The 25,732-nt window shown below is 36.0% G+C and overlaps 1 protein-coding gene across 50 annotated transcripts in view; it reads left to right on the top strand.

The window, feature by feature from the left end:
* slo (calcium-activated potassium channel slo) overlaps positions 1 to 25,732 on the top strand; it is a 297,333-nt gene that overhangs the window by 37,827 nt on the left and 233,774 nt on the right. For 19 of the 50 annotated variants that reach the window (XM_073962634.1, XM_073962656.1, XM_073962648.1 and 16 more), the window contains exon 1: positions 17,128 to 17,569. The exons of 6 other annotated variants lie outside the window; for them this stretch is intronic. The gene's annotated coding sequence lies outside the window, so the exon portion shown is untranslated. Of the gene's footprint in view, positions 1 to 16,974; positions 17,570 to 25,732 lie in introns of those variants that run through there. 25 more of the 50 variants (XM_073962622.1, XM_073962635.1, XM_073962639.1 and 22 more) reach the window with 4 other exon arrangements.

The following is a 25,732-nucleotide window of genomic DNA, read 5'->3' on the forward strand; positions in this document are numbered from 1 at the left end:
CGAAAACTTATTGTTGGAATATTATTTCAAAAAAATATTTTTTGTTCAATACGAAAAATAGAAAAAACATTTTTGGGAGTTATTCTACTACTTCGCTAAATTTCGATGCAAGGACTGACGGACTTTGCTGAAACTTCTTCAGGGAAAATGCGATGATAAACCCGAAAGTGTATTTGCTTACTTTGATAAACAATAGGATTATGAAATAGTAAGTGATATTGAAATTACATCCAAAGAAAAAACATAAAAGTTAAAAAACGTATAATTCGCGAATTCGTTAAAATCAGTTAAGGCGCATGCGCTTTTCAGATACAGCTAGTGCATCTCTGTCAATATGTAGCGATTTTTCCACTTTTCATTCAGCGGCCAAAGTGTGCTGTCAGCTGCATCTTACTGTTCAAAAAACCTTAATGTGGGTAAAAATTGCGCGATCTACATAAGATTATAAGGCGCATCTGATTTCAGTGACCGCCTATAAAAAATACGTCATTATAACAAATTTTAAACAAATTCTTCAAGAACCGCGGATGTGCTACCAAATTCTATTTTATATGAAATACGAATATTACTCCAGAATCTCGGTTATTTATGCCCCACGGTTTTGGAAAATAATATCATCGCGAATAAAAGGTTCCATTTATGTAAAAATAACCAAAGAAAATCGCGGTTCAATGCGCGGAATCATCAAAATATAATTTTGCAGAATTTCCTACTTTCAAGGTATCTATAACCGCCGTTTTAGTGGATGGATTTGAAAGCGGAAGGGTTCATTAGATCCGGCGCGTAAAAAAACTAAAATCACGCGGGGTTCAAGGGTACCTAAGTCACAGTTGTAAATTTTGAAACCAAAAAATAGGTTTTTAAAGAAAATTTACACACCAAAATCTCGACTTTGGACTTCTATTACTAGGAAGCTGTATGAAGCACATTCATGAGATATACATCAAACGACGTGGAATCACGAGTTCTACAATCCAGTAAATAGTTTGGGTAATTATCTGGTTGCGCCCTCCAATTGTAAGAAAAATTCAAAAAACCCAGATTTCAAAACTTCAAAATGTCAGCATCGATTTTAGGGGGATGCAGTGTATATATCGAAAAGTCATACATTAGAACCATGTTGCCCGAGGGGTATTCCTCAATTCTTTATTTTAGCTTATGTCTGAATTTTCCGTGGTTTGACCAGAAATCAAGAAAGAACACAAAAAAACTTGTAAACTTCAACACATTTTTACCCATTTTTTAATATTACCACCAACGCAGCTTCCACGAAAATTATTTGTTATGGTCCATATTATGAGATCGTGGCTAAAACACTTCAATTAATATAAATATATTCATATTGTATAAAATATATTGACAGTTCGCGACTTATTAAATGGTGAACCTCAACTTCAACGATTGTAAAACATTTTTGAATATTACCATATATCTGTCGGCAAAGCCGACTGATACTTTTTTACTTGTTCTTTTTCCTCTTGTTTATTCCTTGGTCCTCCAGTTCAGCGTGTACTGCAATCATTCGTGTTTTGTAAAGAGTTATTTTTGTTTGACGAAATGTGGCTTTGTTTTTTAACAGCTTACTTAAGCCAAAGTAGCAGCAGTTGGCCAATATTCTTCTTCTTCTTATTTTACAACTGATGTTGTTTGTTGTGCTTATGGCGGAGACGAAGTCTTTTACTACCTCGATACCATCCACTTGGTTTTATCGCCGTTTACTGCCAAGGTATCTGTTACTTTTTTTACCGATCGGCCCGTGATGTATATGTCGTCGGCATAAGCAAGTAACATGTGACTTTTGGTGTAAATTGTGTCATTTCTTTTGACGTTTGGATGTTAAAGGAATCACATGAAAGGCTGTTCGGAGATGTTCTTTCTAATTTTCAATGAGGATCGGGTATCTGTTAATGTCAACGTACAAAGCCGAATGAGCTTTGCTGGGATATCAAACTCAGACATGGTGCTGTATAATCGACAAAAAGGTGCATCTCTTGGGTCTTTTCCAGGATTTTCCGCATGGTAAATATCTTTTCGTTGACCATAAGTTTCAGTCGTTCACACACTATTCCTGACACAACCTTAGAAGCAATAGGGAGCAGAATTATGTCCCTGTAGTAAGAACACGCAGTCTAATCTCCTTTCATGTGGACGGGATGCTCAGGTTCTAATTGTCAGATACGCGTTCTTCCTTCCAGATGTTGCTAACTAGCTGATGCATACACGTAATCAGCGTGTGGCCTCTGGTTTTGAACAGCCAGTTTCTTGCTGTATTTACCACATATTGGGGATCCAGTCTGGTGCATTGGTAAGCACGTCCGCCTTGCACTCAGAAAGCCTGCAGGACCAGAATATCAAAATTTTCGGTGCTGGCAAATCCCACAATGTTGTCTTACATTTCATAAATCACCATTCGGATTCGACGATAAAAAGTAGGTCGCATATCACTGAACCAATATAAACCGGCGTGCACACTGTGATATGAGAGAAGTCTCCATTGTCCCATCGGGGATGTTGTGGAAATATAATACCATCTTCTGGGATTGGATGATACCACACTTGGATGCTTCTGCATCTATCTTCGAAACGGAATTCGATATCATCATCTAAATTGCATGGATTGTGTGTCAAAGTTTACTTAACAAACGACGTAAGAATCGAGACTGTAGATATTATGGGTCAAGAGATATTTGCTCTTATATAGACACTAGCGGTCCATCGTCGCCTTCGCTTGTATTGAAATAATTTGCTTTCCATATCCTGAGCACACTATTTGTATCTGTTACCAAATGTCCTTGCTCATCTCTACAGGAGAATGTACCTGTATCAAACCTATCAGTTTGATGTTTCACTCTTTGGTAGCATTTTTGGACTTCATTCTGGCGATTTTTTCACATTCCCCATTCCATTTCTATATTTTTCCTGTGGAAAATACGTTTCTTCTCTCTCCTTTTGGATTTTGTGGCTGTTTACATGGAGAGTGCAATACTTTGCCACTTTGCTGATATTTTGTGCGTACGAGGAGTGCTTTGATTGCAACTTACCGATGTCTAAATTCCGTATTGTGTCCGTTCGTATTTAATTTGCTAGGTTTGATCACGTTTTGATAGATGGAAGACAATCATCGAACGTATTGGATGTACAATAGCTCAGAGGAGCTCGATGACTGTCTTCCATATATCAAAACGTTACCAATTTGATTTCTTGGTTTTTGGTCAGAAAAGAGCCAGGTACCCTGGTGCTGCTAAATTCCATGTTTTTTGCCTCTGCGAAGTCTATCAGCTTCATTCCATTGTCAGATGTTTCACTGTACTGGCTGAATTTTCTAACTGTTGGGCCAAGCATATTCGGATTTCAAAGTTTTGCATTTATGCCATGTTATGGGCAGGGCAACAGTTATATGTTTGTTCTAAGAGCTCGTAAAATATATCTTTGGTCTGCACATCTTTTCCTTTAGTGAGAGCATGAGCGCAAATATAACTGATGTTGAAAAATTTAATTAAAGTGAAGATGTAGGCCAGATTTTTTTAATCTACGAATAACTACAAATCCCCAACCAAACGCAGGCTTTGTGCCATGGCAGCTATGTATATAATGCAGTGAGTCACCAAATTGGTTCCAGTACTTTTTAATAGTAAAACTCGTAAAAGAGAGAAAGGCAGAAAAATTGTTATTCTCGGCGCAGATTTGCAGATCATGATTCTTAAACAATTTAGAGGGGTTTGGTTTTCTTTGTTTTTTTCTTAGCACGTTGCTTTTTGGGCAGGTAGTTTTTTTAGGAAAAATCATAAGAGGAAACGTTTAAAGAACAATAATTACAAAATAAGAGCAAAAAACAATTGTGCTGGCAAAAATACAAAAAATCAAAAACAACTCACCTAATTAGCTTTTTCGATCTATCTCAGAGGAGACCAGTATTTTTCGAATTATGAACAGCATTCATAAAATAGTCAAATCTCAACATTAGAAACACCAATGTTAAGCATATTTATATGACCCCAAATGAGACCTTCTGAGTGCAAGGTTGGTATGCATACCATTGCATCAATAGAAGAAGTCATTCTAAATAAAGAACGCTAGTCCCTATCGAACTCATAGCACGGTAAAAAACGCGAACGCTGAAATCGAACGCGAATCGAAGCTTTTGCTGATGAACAGTGAATGATTTCGAAATTTGTGAATACTTTTTCCAAGTCCAAAAATAATATATGCTACTGATAAATTCGATATTAGTTATGCATTTATATCGACAGTGTTTATATGATCCCTGAAAAGTTTTTGAATATCTCAGCAATGCCAGTGACAACTTTACTTAAATTTTACATATATTTAGTAAAAATAATCTTTAAAGGTCATATTTATTCACAGATTAATGCAAGAAGGGAGACAATGATAAGTTTCATTTTTGTTATGTGAATGTAAGTGTGTGTGTGGATTTGTAACAAAGATGTGCCAATTTGATAAATCAAGAACGACACAAAGCAAAGCAAAGATCAAAGCCAACCATCCATCGCCGTGTAACTGTTGCCAACATGGCAAATGTTCAGCAGCATTCAGTATTCCTGCAGCTAATTATCTCATCTATTTCTCCGGTGAACAGACAGGCATCTAAGCAAACACACACACACACCCGTACATTCATATCCACCCAAACAATGATTATATTGAATTATAGTATTTGTGATGGTGGTGGTTGTTGTTAAATACTCATCAAAAGGACTAGACATTTTTAGTGGTAAAACATCTACGGATAATGGATTAGAAAATCTTTGACGAATATCATAAATTAACAGTTTAAAATTAAATTTATAACGGAAGAATCAGTAGTTTATTAAAGTAATAAATGATTTTGAATTATTTAATAGAAATGACGTAAAAATGACGATAAAAAACAATGGTCCTAACCGGCCTTAACATGGCAAAGCCCAGGACTTATCTTGGTCCCTCTTTCATCTTGACTGGACACTGACCTCCCCGTTGTGTCACCTCGGTAGCTGTTATTTCCACCCGTTAAAGGTAGTGAGCTATCTTGTGCCGTACGTTCGCCCATATGAACGATAAAAACTAGAAGACAGCATCCGATATTACTGCCATACAGGAAATACGATGGAGTGGGAAAGGCGTCACAAAAACACCTGAAGGTGACGCATTGTATCACAGCTGCCAGGGCAAGAAGCATGTGTTTGGTTGCGGATTTGTAGTTAGTTGAGGTTAAAACATCTGGCTTCACTTGCTTGAAATACTTACTACAATGCGGATAAAAGGAAAATTCTTCAAGTCAGCTTTATTTACGCTCTGACCAAAGATATATTCTACGAGCGTTTAGAAGAAACATATGACCGTTGACCTGCCCATAACTTTAAAATTATTTTAGGTGATTTTAATGCCAAAATTGGAGAGGATTATATCTTTTGCCCAAAAGACAGTGAAACATCTGACAATGGAATGAGGCTGATAGACTTCGCAGCGGCGAAAAAAATGTAACTAAGTACCAGATTTAAGCATCTCGATATTTAATTTAATTTGTGATTTATTTTGTATTAAAAAAGCCTTGTGGCCAAAAAAGACTAATAAGGGCGTCTGGCTCACTACACCGAAAAACAAAAGATCAAATTCATCACGTTGTGATAGATGAAAGGCATTCATCGAGCGTCTTGGATGTACGATCGTTCCCAAGAGCAAACATAGACTCGGACCATCACCTTGTTGCAGTAAAGGTACAGGGTCCCCCATCAAGGAACCAATGTCGTGCTGCTAGCAAAGCGAAAAACGCGGCATAAAGGGCTACACTACAAACAGTAGCAACTCGTAGTGCACAAGAGTGTTACCGGGAGAAAAGGAGAGAGGAGAAATATCTTTTCCGCAAGAAAAGAGAAAATAGAAAAGGAAAAGCGGGAGTGTGAAGAACACGAAATGTTGAAGAATGAAGTCCGAAAATTCTAACAAAGAGTGAAACACCAAACTGATGGGTTTGGTACAGACACATCCTCCTGTACAGACCAGCAAGGTAATTTGCAACAGATACAGATAGTGTGCTTAGAATATGGAAAGAACATTTTCCAAACTGTTGGTATCCAAAACTACCGAAAGCGACGAAGATACCACAGATCCAAACACAGAAGACTGTATTGAATATATACCGCCACAGATCAAATCCCAGAAAATTAATTGAATGCCAAAATGAGGTAAAGACAACAATAAACCGGCTCAAGAATAATAAGGCAACAGACTGATAAGCCGAGTTGACGACACGGTAATAAGGTGTGGGCTATGATAAAAATGAGCGATGATTAACCCGCTAAAAAGGCGTTAACAAGTGGAAGACCAGTTCGAAAAATGCAGTATTGCCAATTGGAGAAATAACGCAAAAAATAGAAAGGAATGGAACTTTTTCTTAGTTCGGCTTATAGGGCAAATGTTCTGCGACATTGTGCGATGTAAGTTAGACGATTTTGGTAACTCATTTATATGTTATCGTGTTCATTCGTCATTTTAGTTGGTGTCGGCCGTGTATTTTACGGATTTCCTGCCACTGTCTCAGAAAAATGGGGTCGAGAGAAAAATCTGCAAAAAAAAAAAAAATAAAAAAATAAAAAAATAAAAATTAAACGATCGGATACATGTTATAACGAGTGGTTTTATCGAAGGCTGAGGTTAGCTCAGCCGCAACCAGGGTCGACTCAAGGACCCACAAACTTTAAGTAAATGAGACACGATGGAAGTGTGATTCAGTGTTTTATTTATATTATGAAGCATACGATTCTGACAGTATGGAGATTAGCTGATGTTGTAATATACATATGTTGGTAAAGTTGGGGAACAGCTTCGACTGGAATCGCTTCGATTTGGTCGGTAGCAAATTGGCGATAAGCGGTCGTCGACAGTCCGTCGATAACACTTGGCTGGGCACCCGAGAGATCGGCAATCATTCTATAGGCGGTCCTCACTCGACAATACTCGGATCGGCAGTTTCCGATGTTGTGGATTGCTATCGGCTCAATAGTCTTCGGGTGTTGAGTTCGGCTTTGTAGTCTTCGGCTGTGGAGTTCTACTCTGTAGTCTTCGGGCGTTGGTTTCGGTTCATTCGTATTCCAATTGCTGCTCTGTAAGGAAAAGAGTCGGGTATAGTTAGACAACAGAGTGAACGAATCGACAGGAGCGAATGAATCGGCAGGAGCGAACGGATCGACAGCAGCGAACAAATCGCAAGGAGCGATTGGATCGACAGGAGCGAACGAATCGACAGGAGCGATTGGATCGACAGGAGCGAACGGATCGACAGGAGCGGACGAATCGATAGGAGCGAACGAATCGACAGGAGCGAACGAATCGACAGGAGCGAACAAATCGACAGGAGCGAACGGATCGGCAGTAGCGAACGAATCGACAGTAGCGAACGGATCGACAGGAGCAAATGGATCGACAAGAGCGAACGAATCGCAGGGCCGACGGCTGTTGCTAGGTTCGGTTCAAGTGACTGCGGACAATGGCACACGTATTATCTTGTACTTCGTTTAACGCCAGCACTCGACAAATTCAGCAACGAAAACTAAACATCTTATCCATCTGGGTTTACGGTGTGAATGAGAATTATTCGCAAGACGAGACAACCAGGAAATACACTGAAGTTTAAATATTGTATGGATGGAGTTGTAATTATGCATGCACTGATGAGGTAGTTTTGTAGTGATACTCGATGTAATATCAGAGGGGCGGTTTTGCAATGTAGCGGTCACGTTACAATGTCCTTAAATTGGACTTTTGTGAACATGTTTGAACTTTTTTGTAGGAAGTCACTGAAGAAGAGGATTTATATAGTCCATATTCGAGCCTGATTTATGACTTAAAGAAATATTACGATGTACAAAGTTTGGACTAAATCGTTTACTCCCTTAGAGAGTATTAGCGGAGGTACCACAAGGAGTGGACCAATATGGATCAACTTCGAACTTTAACTAAGTTTGGATAAAATATTACGAAAGTTTGGACGAAATTGGTTGATCGACAGTTAACCTGCACTGTAGAGCCAGTCAGATAGACGGACGGACAGGGCTAAATTGACTTTCAGTTGCCTGAAAGGGATTTCGTTCAAACATATTTTTTCCTTATAAATTTTCTCGTTTAGAGTTAAGCTTGATGATCGGAAATTATTTGCAAGTGAAAAAGGAAAGCCAAGGAATTACCAAATTACGTTACCTGGTTTCACTGGTGGTAAAACAGATCTTTTTTCCTGTTACTCCTCTTGGGACTTTTACAAAGCATCGCCATCTTACACACTTATTTGCCTTTGTTGTTGCATATTCCTAAGTAAGATTATTTTGTCTTAGTTGTTGACTTATTGTTTTCGATTTCGTGAACCTTGGCGATTCCATTTAAGCGCCATCCTATGATTTTTTTAAGGAGTGGTCAATCCTTATCAATTTCTTATGTTTAATTTGCTTTGTATGGCTTCCTGGATCGTTAAGTTCCACTATTATTTATGGTAGTGGGCCTGCATATGATCTTCTAGATCGACTACATAAGTAAAGTTTAAGGACTCTTCATGGATTGCTTTAAAACATCTACAGTAGGTAGGGGTTTGATAATGCAACTAAAGCTCTTAAAGAGCTCACCAAATAAAATTACGGCAGTGGGTTCTCACGTACCGGATTGACCCGAAACCATAGTGTTTCGGCCATCGGCTTCCAACACAGCATCAAACATATGCTTCTACGTAGGTTTCATACTGATACAACAACAATTGGTGAGGAAGATCACATTCAAAGGGTGTTAACGATTTGTACAAAGCTCTTCACGTCATAATATTTATTTCAAATTTAAACAAGTAAGAACGGCGTTAAGTTCGGCCAGGCCATTTCGGTGTAATAATGAGGCTAAGACCTTCAAAATACCGAAAATCGGGTGGTACCATTCTATGGGGGCTATACAAATTTCATATGGAACGTTTAATACACTATCTTAAAAATTGCGAGAAGTAACTTGATTTTAACAGACGGACGGACGTACGGACATGGTTACGTCGGCATAGAAATTTACCCTGATCACGAATATTTATACTTTATAGGGTCTCCAATGAATATTTCGATGTGTTACAAACGGAAGGAAAATTTTAATTATACCCTCCATATTATGGTGGAGGGTATAAAAAGCCAAAGATGGACTATAATGTTCACCCACTTTCCCAAAAAAAGTTGCAACATTTCGTCCTTAGTTTAAGGACTATTTTCAAATCATCATCAAATCTACATCTACCACCCAATGATGATGCCCGCTATCAATCTCACACTACATCATCCTTATGGATTCTATATGATTCTTAACTTGTTGGAAGAATTCTAAATATATTTGAATTATATATCTACGACACTTAAGTGTAAATTAACGGGGGTTTCAGATCCTCAAAGGACACTTAATTGCTTTCTTAGTTAAAATGTCATTAGTAATTTTCTAGAAATATAATAGCATTAATGAATGGAAAAAAGGCTTGCCACAAAACCTAAAGGGACATTTTAACAATATTCTCTTGATAAATAAAAATCTTAAGGGAATATTAATGTAAATACGCCGGTATAAATGTATGTGTGTGTCAAGGACATTATCCAATAATGCTCACACCTAAAATTGATAAGTTGTGTAAACTGTTGGACTCTTTCCTTTCTTTTTCTTTCATATTAAGGAATTATGTCTTTATTTGGCAAACACGAATGTCCAGACACACACACATACAAGCATATGTACCTACAATGTGTAGGTCCTACAAACCAAATATGTTCTATAGATTGTTGATTTGTTGGTATGTAACGTAACTATTTACCAAACACACCCTCATAAATTTTGGAATGTTTTCATTTGTCACTTTTGGCATTTCAAAGAAAATGTATTAATTATTTGTGTGTTTGTTACTTGTTGTTCTTTAACCTTCAAAGTCTCCTTTAATCATAATGACAACAATAAGATATTTTTTCTGTTTTTTGTTTGGTTTCTTTTACATTCTTCGCCTGTCCTATTGCAAGACCAATACATTCAAAACAACACTTTTTTCTAGAAAAAAAATATTTGTCTTTTGCTATCCTTCTTAATTAAGGACTATTTGAATTTAATAGTTAATTACTTCCACTGGGATGTGACATTTTTGCAAAATACTTTTCTTTTGTTGTATTTAAATGGACAAACAGCCATGGCCGCTGTAATATGTAAATTATATTCTATGTATGACAACAAGTAATAAATTCAGGGTTTACGTTTTTGCAAAATGAAATAATTTAATTGTTTAGAATTAGTTATCATGAAAAGGGATAGGCACAACATTTCCCTATAAATCCCCGCCACTCCTTATGGTTTTTATTTTCAAATAATAAGCACATTTAAGCAAGCAAAATATAGGCGTTTATGGGGATTGTATCAGATTTTATCCGAAAAAATTGAGTTCCTCTAATTTGTACAAAAAGTACATACTTTTGGGAGAAATTAATTTTCGTTCTGTTGCTGGTATTCGACCTGTCCATAAATGGTAGTCTCAATTCACACAGGTTCAGAGTATATTTCTGCCGGCATGGCCGACAGTGTGAGGCGAAGTCAACAAAGAGTTGAATTAATATTCTCCAGTAATTTAGGGGTTTTTACACTTTCAGGTCGTTTTCCCAAGAAGTATGGACTTGCCACTCAAAAAACTTGTACCAAGAAAAATCAAAATGAATTTAGAAGAGCTGCTAAACAAACCCGAAGCAGTTGACATATATAGTCCACATTTCAACCGAATTTATGCCTCGCAGATATATTACGATGTGCAAAGTATGGACCAAATACGTTACTGTCTTTGGCAGTTATCGTGCGCACCATTTTAGCGTAATGTTTCGAACTTTTGGGAGTAGGTACCCGAAGCAGTAGACCGATATAGCCCATTTTAGTACTTCTACCGAATTTTTCACCGGATCGGTTTATAGCTTTCGGGCCATTTTCTCAGGAAAAATGGACTCGACCCTGAAAAAATTTGTAGCGTCGATATGAGGACGGTGAATACAAACTGTTACAAAAAAAATCAAAACGATTCGAGAGGAGGTCTTAAACTGCACTTTACCGATGGAACTTAAACTAAGTTTAAACAAAACATTAGAAAAACCAAATTTTGGACCAAATTGGTTAATCCGTTCGGGAGTTATCGTGCGCTCCCGCCAGTCAAAAAGAAATATGGACAGACATTACTAAATTGACTCAAAATTGTTTGAAACGGATTCGTCCAAACATACGTCTAAAACCATTATTTCGATGAGGCTCATTTTGCCCGTATGAAAGTGTATATCGTCACCATTAATGCTCGAAGACGTAACCCACATGAAAATTGAAATTCGTTTTTGAGGGAATCCGATACATAAAGCTATAATACATGCTCTGGCAAAATTTCAAGCTTCTACGTTCAAAAATAACGATCCTATTCAAGAAGTGGCCTTTCGGAAAATGGAATAACATTGCAGATTTTTTTTTAAGTTTGGCAGTTTTTGGCTAAACGTACTCAGGATAGTTTGACTCACGACTACGTGTGAGATTGTTTGGTTTTTGGACGCATTTACAGCACTTTCTGACGACGAAAATCGTTGACCACGCCATTTTTTTCTTGATGTGTTGGAATCAAATGTAGTCATTGAGACTTCGGACAAACAAATTGTATTTTAACACTCAGAATTAAGTGTCCTACGTTCCTCAAGCTTTATCGTAGCCACATGGTCTTATAAATGTCGTTTGAAGCACCGCAATTGTTTCTATTCACAATTTCTTTGCATCAATCCTTTTGACCAATTTTGCTGGATCAAGCGAGAAAAATCCATTTTTGTGGCCAGGTGTGCAATATCAAAAGTTAGTTGGAAAAAATGCAAAAATGCATGCAACATGGTGATCTTGCATTATACGTTCACACACGGCTTAATTTATTTTTGTGGTACAGTGACCGTTTTTGGCGACCCTCACGATCTTCGTTCATTAAATCAGTTTTTCATAGTGCTATAGAATGGGCCTTTATTGACATAGAAAGATTTAATTTGACCGATTTGACGATTTTGACCTTGAAGGTGAGGTTGAATGGATTTTATGTGTTCACAATTATTATTCATTAAGACAAGAGCTACAACTTTTCTTCTAAGAGTAAACCCAAATTATTGGCGGTTTAGACGATATGTGGCTGATAAAATGACCCTTTTTGACATCAAGGCCTCAAGTCTTTGGGGGTGCATAACCGCGAAAGTTGAAGATACGGGACACGTATCTTTTTATTTTTGGTCTTTCATCATGCTACGATGTCAGAGCATGGATAATAAATCATGACTCAAAAAATTACATACTGTGTTATCCACGTCGAAAATTGTGAAAAATTATCGGACGAAAATGTTCACAAGTAATTTCCATTTTGTTTGCAAAGTGATTTTTTCAAGTCACTGTAAACACTGTGGATGTTGATAATTATAAATTTGAGATAGTAAATGACTTTATCTACCTCGGCACCGCCATAAATAAAATCAACAATATAAGCCTTGAAATAAAGAGAAGAATAATACTGGCCAACAGATGCTACTTTGGTCTAAGTAAACAGTTTAAAAGTAAAACCACCTCTCGTCAAACAAAACTTACGCTCTACCAGACACTGATACTACCCGTACTTATGTATGGATCTGATGAGGCAGAACTTGGTGAGTTTGAGAGGAAAATTCTTCGAAAGATTTATGGACCAATATGCGTTGACGGTGAATACCGACGTCGTATGAACCACGAGCTATACCAGCCGACCGACATCGGTATAGTAAAACGTATCAAACTACAACGATTGCGTTAGCTTGGCCATGTCAGCAGGATGGATAAAGATGCCCCCGCCAAAAAGCCATTTGAATACGAGCCACTCGACGGTATACGCCCCAAGGGAAGGCCAAAACTCCGATGGAAGGACCAAGTTGAAGAAGATGTCACAAAACATGGCATCCAAAATTGGAGAAGTAAAGTAAAAGATAGGTGCGTTTGGAAATCTATTCTTAGTTCGGCTTATGGAACAAGACGTTCTGTTTAATACAAAAGCCATCTAAGTAAGTAAACAACCCAACACAGGGTGGTGTGTCCTGAGTACGATTAGCCTAAAAACTGTCAAACTTACCAACAAAATTTTAAATGGCACCTGGCGACACTGCGTGTTGCCTACGCCAGAAAGTTTTCTAGTTCCCCTCCTATGGTAACTGTTACAGATAGTGTGCTCAGGATATGAAAATAACATTTTTGATATGGAGACAGAGAGTGGTCCAGAGTACATTGAAGAAGGCAAGCTAAAACTCTGTTTTTTTTCAAGGCACTAGCGGAACATATTGTAGAATAATAAATATTTGCTTCCATGTAGTATGGAAATGTTGCCGTGTTCCTCCATCAAGGGTATCTGCCAGTTGGCAGAAACTCTAAATATATGCAAATGGACCATTACTGGTGCTGACAATTTTGATGTTTGTATGACGTAAACTATTTGGAGTATTTTGATATTGATCCCTCTTGCATTTTACTTTAATTTTATATGTATATGGTAAAAACCAAAAATGTTTTATAATCGATGAATCTGAGTTTGACCCATTCAGAATTCGTGAACTGTTAATATGTTCTATATATTATGACTGAAATTCTTTAAAATGAAGTGTTTTAGGAGGGATCCCATAATGTAGACTATTAAAATTAATTTTCGTGGAAGCAACGTAGAAAAATGGGTAAAAATGGGTTGAAGCCAACAAGTTTTTTTTTTATGTTTCCTTCCGATTTCTGGCTTAACCTTACATTTTATATACTTATGCCCAAAGAAAGAATCAGAGAATTCTCCATGGGCAACATGATATTAGTGTATGATTTTTCGATATATCCACTGCATCCGCCTAAAATTGATGCTTTTTCGGTTTTTTTTTAATTTTTTTAATAATCCGGACGCGCAACAAGATAATATCATAAACTCATAATAGGTTTATAGAACTCGTGGTTTTACGTCGTTTAATGTATATGTCATGATTGTGCTCTTTATAGTATCCTAGTAAGTTGAGTCCAAAGGCCAAAATTTCATGCGAAAATTTTCTTAAAAAACCTATTTTTGCGTGTAAAATTTACAACTGTCACTTAATTTTCGTGAATTTAGTTTTTTTTACGCGGTTCTTAAAGAATCTATTTGAAATAGGTGTATATTGAGGTATTTTTATGGTATGCACCTTGCGCTTTTACCCACTTTAAGGTTTTTTGCATCTTGTGATGCAACTGACGGCACGTAATGCACAGTGGTGGCACTTATATGGGAAGGTGTGACAAAAATACTTCTAAATAATATATCGAACTGAAATTGTTATCAATGGGTAACAGTGGCCTAAACACACTCTAAGTAAAATATTGGGGTCCTAGGTCCAAAATTTCGCGTGGTTGCCATGTAATGAATCATTCTGAGTTGAAGTATTTTACTGTTACCAATATATTTTTCAACCGAATTTGCTCTAATGCATAGTAAACCTTCCAGCGAAGAATTGTCAGTATTAGTCAATTATTTGGTATGCTCCCTATATGATTTTTATATCAATTTATTTAGGCAGATGTCAACCAAATATTCTAAGCGAATCTGTTTTTATAATGAACTCAGACTTCAGAACACCATCTTATAAAGAAATGTCACATCGTCGCACTTTTGACCACAGCCTCCATATAGGGTTACCATCCTTTTCTTGTGGTGGTTCAACATTAGGGTGTCCCAAAAATAAAATAAGTTATCTGTTAAAGTGAATACCCCCAAATCTTTTTTTCGCGAGTTTTCATTACAGCTCTAAGTTACCATGACCATAGAAATCGCTAATAGCACAAAAAATATTATATTGAAACTAAATGTAAGAAAGGATAATAAAATTACTTAAAAATATTCCAAAAAATATAAATTCAGCAACTAAAAAAGGGAGTTAAACTTTTGGTTATAACTGCCAAAACCACAAATTTCCGCAAAAAGTCTATACAGTTTTGAAATCTACAGGCGCTAGGCTTCCATTTGGTACTAGTGGCCATTCTTGCGAATTTTTGGAAAGTAACTTAAACTTTATGGAAATCCATACATCTATATTAAATATTTTCATTTTGACCGATATTGTAACCAAAATATATGGCAACCCTTGCAATTTAGAGGACTTTTCATAACTAGAAAAATGAAGCTAAGGCAATATGCTAAATGATTCAACTTTAGCTAAGGCGTCCTTTGTTTCATAAATTCGCTTTGAATATAACCATTTTTTACAGTGTTTTATTTAACTTGCTTTGGTGTGTGTTTATTCTCATTTTAAATAGAATTTATTCTTCAAAATTAGTCATGTTTGTGAGGCTTTTCTCCTTAAGAACCGCGAAATGAAAAAAATAAGTGGAGTTTCGAAAAGTTTAGAAAGTTTTGAAGCGTTTTGCATTTTTAAATTTTTAAAACGATGTCTTGAATTTTTCGATTTTTGCCTTTTACTTTAATTTTATATGTATATGAGTGAAAGTCGAAAAAATTTAAGATATGTGAAGCCACAGTTTGCACTATTATAATTCGCGATATATTATAGTATACCATATACTATGACTATAGTTGGACCAAATGAAGTGATTTTGAACAAGTCTCAAAAATGTGATTAAAAAAAAAATATTTACGTGGAAGCTATGACCGCGTGAATGAATAAAAATAGGTAAAAACATCATGAAGCAAATTAGTTTTATACGTTGTTATTCCATTGCTGGGTAAACCATTTAAATTACTGATATGTGCCCAAAGTTAAAATAGAAGAATACAAAATGAAGATTACACTTCTAATGAATCACTTTTTAAAATCTCCACTGCATTCAGCTTTTATGGATGCTGACATTTTGAAGCCAGATTTTAGGTATTTTTTTCATGACTATTTATTTATTAATCACTCACTTTTGGACACCCTGTATATAACATTCATACTTCAAACTTTGGTTAACAATTGTACGCATATGTGTACGTACCTATGTATTTATGCACATGTGTATCCACAAACTTTGTCGCCTTTGTGAATATCCTCCCATCCATTCGTACGCATAGAGGTCAAGGAAAAAACATTACGTCTAACTCTGAATATAAAACAGCGAATAAATATTACAAGAACATAAATAAACAGCGTAATGGGTTAATTGAACTATCATCATTAGCTGGCGAGTGGCGTGTATTTACCGCGGAAGTGGGCTATGAAGGGAAAGCACATATCCTAGAACTATTTTAAACGCAAACAAGGAAAGCAAAAAAAAAACGCGTATTTAGTTGTTAGCTTTTGGTCGCTGAGATAATTAAGGTCTGGCTATTTGTAGCCTGGTGTTCATTCTTTGCTCCTCGTTCATTCGCATGATACTGTGACATTTTGTTTTGTTTTTTTTTTTTTTGCGTTTGCGTTTTTATTATTATCTGTAGAATTTTAGCACGTTTATTTTGTGCTATCATGAATGTTTAATGTCTTCGACGACTGAGTGTAAAGGAATTTCGAAATACTTGTATTTCCCATTTTTTAATATCCTCCTTAGGTTCTCCACTGCCATGGGCCTCTTTCCTTTTTCCCCGTTTTAAATACACAGACACATGGAAGCCAAGCCAGAAAAATAAAAAAGGCGCGCGCAGTCTGTCCTGCGGTGACCTTTTTTTGCCTCTAATTTCTTTTCTAAGGCTTACGTGTTTAAGTGATTATTAATATAAGTTTAGTTATTGTTGTTATTGTTTTAGTGCGGGGGGGACTTTAACATTTTTATTTTGTCTTGTCATTTGAACATTTTTTTTTAATTTGAGTTTGTCATTTCATTGGGATTTCATGTGGCCGCTGCTGTTATGGCCACCTTAATCAGGCCAGGCTAGTCATTTGGGAGTCTTTATGGCCCCGTTCCTTGTTAAAGGAAATTTCTGTTGTTATAATTTTTGCATATATTAAGGAGAGACAAATTGGCCAAGCCACAAATGACCACAATCGTGTAAAGTTTTCGTCTTCTAGCATTTCGACGAGCTGCTACGGCTAACGCAAGCACGGCTAATGTACGTCAGCCGAAAAAAACCTCTGAAAGAAGCAACAGCAGCAGCAAAAGGGAAATTTTATGTTGAAAAAACTGAAAATTCTTTTCAGTTTAGCCAGAGCAATCGTCGGGTCGAGTTGGTGCTGTTGGTGGTGATACTCAAATCGAAGTGTGTTGATAACAAACGAAACACTGTGACGGGCGACAAGTGGATCGGAAAATATTTTAAATTATTTTTAATTATTTCCTATTGGAATTGGAAAACAAATTCGAAAAGAATATTATTTGTCAAATAAATCGAAAAACAAGTGCTAAAATTTGGTGAAAACGCCAGCTGAAAAAAAATGTGAAAAATTCTAGTATTGAAGATCAACGAAATATCATTTCGCTAAAGCAAAAGAAAAAACGAAAGAAAATCAAGAAAAAATTGAAAAGAAAATCGAAATGAAAATTGTTGCCTCGCGACCATCTTCGTGTGTGTGAGTGCTTACGTCTTCGAGTGTGTGACATTGTGTGTTTCGGTGTGGTACATGGCGTAGATAATTTGTGAGTGAGTGTGTCAACCTGCTCTGCACTTGTCACTTTCTGTTAAGCCCCAAAAAATACAACGAGCGACCACAGCGACGACGTCACTGTTATATTGTCGTGGCCACCATCGCCGCCTGGCTTCGCTCACAACGCGTTCTGCTGTTGTTGGATTCATGCCTCAGTGATGAAAAGTTTTTTCAATGATTTGTTTGTTTTTTTCTCCTTTCAGTTATTGTTGTTTTCTTTTGTTGTTGTGAAAATCATTTCCACTCATTTCGTTTTTTTGCTGTTGTTGTTCCTACTTTTAAGGTTCTTTACTCCGTTCGTTGGCCACCAATAATGTGTTGGGGGCTCTCATCCCCCAATGCTGCTCTCCACTTTGGTATTCGCCCTTTTGTTCGTGCGTTGTTGTTCTTTACAATTTTTTGTTTGTAGCTATTTTTGTATAAAAATAAACGCAAAACGACACATCATTAGCGATTAAAATTCCTACACAATTATGTTTTGGCAAGCGGTGTTATTTTTGTTAGTATCTAAAATAAAATCTGTGATATCACTTTATAAATAATGACCTTTAATGCATTATTGGTGGGAATTGTTTGTGTGATTCCTGTAAATTGTAGCTTTTTTATAGGTTTTGACAGATTGAATTTGGTAATTAAGGTTTAAGGCACAGTGAAAATGTCGAAATCGTGTTATTATATACATTTCTAAGATTCAAGATTCTGGGACTGGCAGTTGCATCTTTGTATTTGCTAAATGTTTTTGCAAAAAAAAAAACTCCTTCATAACCTCTAGCAAGATTTCAATTATAAATTTGTCAAAATTTGACTAAAATATCCAAACAAACTTAAACTAAAGGTAAGGTCACATTAGGCAAATATTTGCTCCAGCGACAGGCAGTGTGCGCTTACTGAGAACAAGTGAGGATACATTTCAAAGCATTATTTACTCTCACTTACTCTCAGTAAGCGCACACTGCCCGTCGCTGGATCAAATATTTGCCTAATGTGACCTTACCTTTACTGTTTTCAAAATTTTTTTTTCGATTTGTTATCATAATATTAACCGAACAAAGGAACTGATCCTTACTAAAGAAAAACAAAAATAGCTCAATACATAATTTACTAGACCTCGACATTTTCTTTTTCTTTGTCCATTTGTCGCAGATCTACTTCTCCCTCACTGTTCCCATAAATTTCCTTGCTACTATGAACTGGATATTTTTTTTCTCTTTGGCTGAAATGATTTGCAACAATAATCGTCTGAAAAAATAAACAATAGAAAGTGGAAAAAATATACAAATCTCTTGAGGCGGGAATAAATAAAAATAAATAAATATTAGTTTCCGTCTAGAATTATGAATGAACAGAGCGTTTTTGTTTATAATTCACATTTTTTTTTATTATACAAACATAAGTGCGTTTTTGCAAAGTAAGCATGATAATATCGAGAGAATTCTTCTTCTTTATTTGCGGATCCGTTATTCGGATATAAGCGATCATACAATATTATATGTATTACAAATTAATATATTTTAATGTTTTATGTTATGAAATTATTGACAGCTCTCGATTCTTCGCAGCATATATTAGATTCGTTTCATCCCAGTATCCTGTCCATTCTTGGATGTTCCTTAACCAGTACGTCTCTCTTCTGCCTCTTGTTCTGTGTCCTTCTATATTACATTTAATAATGGCTTGTATAAATTTATATTTATGGTTCCTCTTCAGGTGCCCCAGGTATGCGATTTTCCTTGATTTTGCGGTGCGTAAAAGTTGTCTATCAAGGTTCATTCGTCTTAGAATTTCCTGATTCGTAATATGCGATGTATAGGGTATCTTCAGTATTCTTCGGTATACCCACATTTCAAATGCTTCAATTTTTTTCTCATCTGCACTTTTTAGGGTCCAGGTTTCTACTGCATATAGTAGTATAGACCAAATGTAGCATTTGACAAATCTTGCCTTCGTTTTGAGACCAATTTCATGGTTTGTAAGTGTTTTTTTGTATTTAAAAAAGGCATTTCTGGCCATCTCCACTCGACGCTTAATTTCGTTTGATGTGTTCCACTGGTCGTTAATTAAAACGCCGAGGTATGTAAAAGATTTTACGCGTTCGATGTTTTCGTTTTTGATATTTAGTGACGTTTCACAACTGACATATTTTCGACTTACAATCATATATTTTGTCTTCTTTATATTTATTTTGAGGCCATATGATTCGCTTACGTACGTGAGTTTGTCTAGGAGTTGTTGCAGCCCAGATATACTGCTAGCAATAATTGTGGAATCATCAGCATAGCGTATATTATTTATAATTTTACCCATAACTCTTATTCCAATACGTTCTCCTTCAATTGACTCATTAAATATCTTTTGGGAGTATATATTAAAAAGAAGCGGCGATAGTATGCATCCTTGCCTGACTCCTTTTGATATGGGAATTTCGTCAGTCAGATCACCATTTATTTCAATTCTTGCAGTTTGGTTCCAATATAAATTGCGTATGCATCTAATTTCTTTTTCTTGTATTCCAATTTCCCTTAGTATATTTATCAATTTGTCGTGTTGGACGTTATCGAAGGCCTTTTCATAATCAATGAAACATATATAAACATCTTTTTGAACTTCGCGGCATTTCTGTACCAGTACTTGGATGGATAATATGGCTTCTCTGGTGCCCATACCCTCCTTGAAGCCGAACTGGGACTCTCCCATAGCACTTTCGCATTTCGTGTAAATTCGTTTGTGGATTATTCTCAAAAAAATTTTTAATATGTGGCACATAAGGCTAATAAGCCTGTAGTCACAACACTTTTTTGCATTAGATTTTTTTGGTATCGCAATAAAAGTTGATTTCAGCCATTCGTTTGGATATTGGCCAGTATCATACACATGATTGAAAAGTCTTACAATGAGTGAGATGTTATCACCATCTATTAACTTTAAGACTTCAGAAGGAATTTCGTCTGGTCCGGTTGATTTCCTATCTTTTAGTGATTTAATTGCATATTCTACTTCGGATTTGGTAATTGGGTTTCCCGTTAAAGATGTATTTATGTTGTTATCATATCTTGACCGTTGGTCGTCAGTGAATAATTGTTCAATATAGTTTTTCCATCGTTTCTTTATGTGTAATGGCTCAAAGATTGGTTGATTGTTGTCATCCATTAGTACTGATGGTGATGCTCTCTTATACACTCCTGCGGATTCTTTTAGTTTTTTATGAAGATTGTAATCATCGTGAATATTTTGCAGATGTTCAATTTCTCTACACTTTTCATTCAATAGAGCATTTTTTGCAGCACGCGTAGCGGTGCGGATTTCCTTGTTGATTTCCCAGTAACGTTCATAGTCAACATTCCTATATTTGCTTCGTTCCACACGAAGTTCCATAATTTCATTATTCATCCATTCATTTTGGGGTCTTCTTGTACAGTTTCCAAGATATGTTTTTTTTTTATTTTGCACATCGTATCCTTGACATTGTTCCATATATTTTCTACATCGTTTGAATCTATGTTTTCAAGTTTATTATTGATTTGCACCTTCACTTCATTTCTGGTTGATGGGTTATTGAGTATCCCAGTATTTATCTTGTGAGATTTTTTCTTCCTTTTCTTAAATCTTGCAATTTTTATTCGAACGTTGAGCATCAACAGATTGTGGTCGGATGGCACATCAGCTCCCGGGTACGTTGAGCATTTGGTCACACAAGATCTGAATCTGCTGTTGATCATTATGTAGTCAATTTGATTTCGAACGATATTCCTTCTGTTATCTAATGGTGATCTCCATGTATAGAGTCTTCTGGGGTGTAGTCGGAATATTGTATTAGTTATGGTCATCTTAAACTCTTGACAAAATTGAACTAATCTTTCTCCTCTCTCATTCCTTTCGCCAAGCCCATATCTTCCAGTTATACCATTTACTTCTTCATTCCCCACTTTGGCATTGAAGTCGCCTTGAACTATTGTTATTTCATGTGACTTCGTCATGTTTAATAATTGACTTATTTCTTCATAGAAATGTTCAACCTCGTCATTATTTCCATCACATGAAGGGGCATATACTTGGATGATATTTAAATTCAAGGGTTTTGCTGAGATTTTTATCATCATAGTCCTTTCAGACATGGGGATAAATCCAATTACACAGTCTGCAATGTTTTTTTTGACAATAATGCATACACCTCTCCTGTGTATCCCTTCCATATTTCCTGAGTGATATACTACTACATTTTGGGATTGAAAATCGCCGCATTCTGTCCACCAGGTTTCACTTACACCTAGTATATCAATATCAAGTCGGTTCATTTCATTGATTGTATTGTTTAATTTACCGATTTCGTATAAACTTCGGACGTTCCAGGTTCCAATGTTTAGCTTTTGGTTGGTTTTACCTCCGGGGATTCTTAGCACCCTCGTTTGGCCGGAGACTGAGGGCCGTTTGTTTTGATTTGTGTTGTTCATACTGTATGATTTTCAAGGGAAATTACTTCAGTGGTTTCCCGTTGCCTTCTGAAGGGTTTATTGTTTTCCTTCACGTTTTCAGCCGCTCCTCCTGGAGTTCAGACGCTGTTTGCTGCCGCTTTACTTAAGAACAGACGCAGCTACCTGTTGGTCCACGAGACGTATTTGATTTCCGTCTTACCACCCATATCTGGGAAGCATTCCCCTATCCGCCACCTGGGGACGCGCCCTATAGGGGTTACAGGTTCCCCCAAGGGAATAAAATCCAATATTTGTGGAATGTGAAGACGTAATTTTTAAGCAAAAACTAAATATATTTGTACGAAAATAGTGTATGGAACCAAAGTACAATATTTTTTAAAATGTATTCAAAGAGAACTCAAAACTAAAGGTATCAGAAATTGTACATTTGCATATTATTGAGGAGAAAAACAAATATTGCATATCGGGGTCTTAATTCCTCAACCTCGTAATAAAAAAATTAAAAGAGAGATAAAAACCATAATTTTTGATACATCGGTGTTTGCGTTAATGTTTAAATGCAGTTATTAGGGAATTGGACCTACTCAAATTTCTAATTATTGCATTTAAACTTCCAGCCAACCACCGATGTATCATATAATTAATCGGTTTTTATCTATCCTGAAAATTTTTATTTTTTTATGATATGAGGTTGGGGAAGTACGTCAACGATATTTAAAGTTCATGTTGGACATGCTCATCATGTGATCATCCCTCTGTATTTTGGTTGGTTAGCGTGGAGGCTTAGTACAACGAATATAACGTTTTGAAAACCACACCATTCGTGTAATGATTACTGTCGAGTCTGATATTTTGGGAAATCTATGAAGGTCTCCCAGACTGATTTCGCTTGTCTCAGAGAGGTCCTGAAGGAATGGACGTCCTAGAGCTTACAGATTTTATATGCAATTTTAACACAAAGTATATACATTAGGGTTAGTCATTTTTTCATTTTTTTGCGAATATCAAAAATCTGTGGAAATAGCATGTAGGGCAGGCAAAAATAATAAGAATTGCGTTTTTACTTTTTCGAAATTGTAAAAAAACAAAATGCAATTACTTTAGCTAAAAACAAACTTTTATAGTTTACTTTTTTTTTAAATTTTTAAATTTGAGCAATTTTTTTCTGCAATAGTTGATCTTGGAAATAATTTTTTTTAGTTGGTTTTAGTGCATCGATTTCAAATATGCAATTTGATCAAAAATCTGTCATTTAGTTTTTAAGCTACAAACTTTTATTAGAGCAACTCGTTTAAAATTTTTAAGACTGGGAAATGAAACCGAGTTGCAAATTTTAAAATCGATGTAGCTTAAAAACTATATGACAGATTTTTGATCAAATTGCATATTTGAAATCGATGCACTAAAACCAACTAAAAAAAATTATTTCCAAGATCAACTATTGCAGAAAAAAATTTTTCAAATTTAAAAATTAAAAAAAAAGTAAACTAAAAAATTTTGTTTTTAGCTAAAGTAATTGCATTTTGTGCGGAACGTTTTTTCACAATTTCGAAAAAGTAAAAACGCAATTCTGCTTGTTTTTGCCGGCCCTATATGCTATTTCCACAGATTTTGAATCTAAAAAAAATGACTATACATTCAGTAGAGAGAGTTCACACTATTTTATGTAATTTTTATAATGAACCATATCAGACCAAACTAGTTAATAGTTCAAAATAGTCCACCTGCATAAGTTCCGTCCGGGTTCTAATTACGGCAGAGAATTGCTAATATAGGTCCACCGTTTCGCTATCGAATGATTTTAAGTATTTCGAAGCTATTAGCCGAATTAAAAAATTGATTTAATATGGATTTTGGAAAGCCTTTTGGTAGAAGAACCTCCATGTAGAAAGTGGTCAAAATTATTACTCGAATTCGTGCGTGCACTTTAGACTTGTGTCGAATTTTCCAATCAAAAATTGGCTACGGCCCACTGTGGGAAAAAATACCGATCTAGAGTGCAAAAAATCAAAAAATGAACTTGAAGAAAATTATAAAATGCTAATACAGTATTGAACTAAAGTGTTGAATGTACTCAACGCCATATGTAATAATTAGAAATATTTAATCAGAACGGAATAACGGTACATATAAAATTTATATTTTTTACAATGTTAACGATGACCTTTTATACCCTACACCACACTGTGGTAAGGGGTATTATGTGTTAGTGCATTTGTATGTAACATGCATAAGGAAAAGAGATAAACCCATAGTTCCTTCTAGGGATATGCACAGAATCACTTTCTGAGTCGATTTATGCATGTCCGTCCGTCCGTTCGCAACGTACAGTTCGCATTTGTTGTCCGATTTGGCTGAAAATTAGGCAAGATCATTTTTTTAGCCGTCGGAAGAACGCTATTGCTTTTGTTGAAAATCGGTTCAGATTTGGATATAGCTCTCATATATATTTTCGTCCGATTTGAGGTATTTGATGCACCAAACACGCCATATCTGTCCGATTTTGATGAAATTTGGAATGCGTGACAGAATTCGGTCTATAGATAAATGTGCCAAATTATGTCGAAATCGGTTCAGATTTGGATATAGCTCCCATATATATTTTCGGCCGATTTGACGTATTTGCTGCACCAAACCGAATTTGATGAAATTTGGTTTTTGTCCTTTCCTTTCCTTACTGGTTTTAGCTGTAAAATTGCCGTAGACGTGTGAATTCTGTGAATATATTATTGCGGAATCTTTTGTATTTTTGATATATCGTAATGATACTTAAATAAATTAAATAGCTTTTTAACCCATAACTTATTTTAATTTAGATGTTTCGGGGTATATAAATGTCCATTTTTTTAAATTCTTCAATTAAAATAGGGGTTTAGTATGGAAATTAGTCGAGTTAGCGAAATAATGGTTTTAGACCCCAAATATGTTTGGACGAAATGTGTTTCAGACAATTTGGAAGCCATTTAGCAATGTCCGTCCGTCTGTCTGTCTGTCTGGCTGGGTGGTGCGCACGATAACTCTTGAACGGTTGCACCGATTCGGTTCAAATTTTGGCTTTCGTAATATTTTGTCCAAACTTAGTTTAAGTTCGAAGATGAGCTATATCGGTCCACTCCTTCCGGGACATCCCCCACAAAAGTTCGAAAATGTTCGGAAAATTTTAGCACACGATAACTCTTGAAGGGAGTAACCGATTTGGCCCATACTTTGGCCATCGTGAAATGAGTACCAGACTTAGATAAGGTTTCAATATGGACCCAATCGGTTCACACCTTCGGGTACCTCCCACACAAAATTTCGGAAAAGTTCAGTTTAGGACCTGCTCTCGGATCGCTTTGATTTTTGTTTACGCAAGTTGTATTTGCTGTCCTCTATACGACGCTGTAAGTTTCATTAGGGGCAAGTCCATACTTCCTGAGAAAATAGCCTGAAAAAATAGCCTGAAAGTTGAAAAACAAAACTATGACACCATGTTTATGGGTGGAAGTGCAAGATAATTCTCGAACGGAAATGCCGACTCCGGCCAAAATTTGGCCTTCGTATTTTTGAACTTTAATTCTAATCAACATTTTTGTCGGTTCATACGACCAACATTTTGAAACCCCCTAAATACATAAGTTTTTTGTGAAAAAAGTGTTTCAATTTGCACAGGCTGAGGGTATATCTCTGTCGGCAAAGCCGACTGATACTTTTTTACTTATTAGGTAAATCTTTTATTCCTATGAAAGA

Source organism: Musca autumnalis, unplaced genomic scaffold (genome assembly GCF_047663935.1).
Source record: "Musca autumnalis isolate F117 unplaced genomic scaffold, ASM4766393v1 scaffold_1, whole genome shotgun sequence".
In the NCBI taxonomy this organism is placed as follows: domain Eukaryota; kingdom Metazoa; phylum Arthropoda; class Insecta; order Diptera; family Muscidae; genus Musca; species Musca autumnalis.